We start from the raw sequence: 966 nt of genomic DNA, 5'->3' as shown, positions 1-966 counted from the left end.
TTTCTGTTTGATAGTCTAGATCTTACATGCAATGAGATAATACGACATCTGTCTTTCTCTATCTGACTGACTTCATTTTGTATAATGTCCTCAGCATCAATCCACATTGCTGCAAATGGCAGGATTTCCATATTTTTAATGACACAGTAATGTTCCATTGTATATATATATATATATATATATATACACACAACAATTACTTTATCCATTCAAACCTAGACAGGCACTTAGGTTACCACCATGTCTTGGTTATTTAAATAATACTGCAGTGAACAGACGGGTGTAATCTTTTTTGAGTTAGTGTTTTCATTGTTTTTGGATATATTCCCAGAAGTGTGTCACTAGTTATAATTGGAGGGATTTGGGGAAAACACTATATATATATATATCTCAGCTTGCTTTCCTCCTTACAAAATGAAAATGATAATTATCTGCTTAGAGTTGTAAAGATTAAGTGAGTTAACATATGTCACCCAATTTTATGTTAGGAACCCTCTGACTGAGTCTCATGTAATATTCAAATGAATATAATTCAACATCCAAAAGTAAACAAGTGTTTGCAATCTCATATTCATCCTCATAGAGCACTAGTTTCTGTGACACTAATTCCAAACTCATGAACTATCTCTTTAAAATCTTAACTAACTCCAAACTCTTGCACCATTTCTTTAAAATCCTTTTCTTGTTTCTTTGCCTTTCTCCTATCCAACAGCTTTCCCAAAGCATTGCTCCCATCACCAAAGCAACACTTCACTGAAAACATGAACCAGTTTCCAACTCTATACACCCTCTCCTTCACATCTTTAATCTTTCTTCTCTCTGCTAAGGGAAATGCTTTTACCATTTAGATTACGTGGTCATTGCTCCAATTCTCAATCTTTCTGCCCTTTACCTGATCTGCATTACAAAAGACAGTAAAGGGGATAGAAAGGAGGAAAGATTAATGGCCAAAGATAGAGTTTTCTT

Source organism: Condylura cristata, unplaced genomic scaffold, assembly GCF_000260355.1.
Source record: "Condylura cristata isolate star-nosed mole 26May11 unplaced genomic scaffold, ConCri1.0 scaffold00003, whole genome shotgun sequence".
NCBI classification, from domain to species: Eukaryota; Metazoa; Chordata; class Mammalia; order Eulipotyphla; family Talpidae; genus Condylura; species Condylura cristata.
This window is presented reverse-complemented; position numbering follows the sequence as displayed.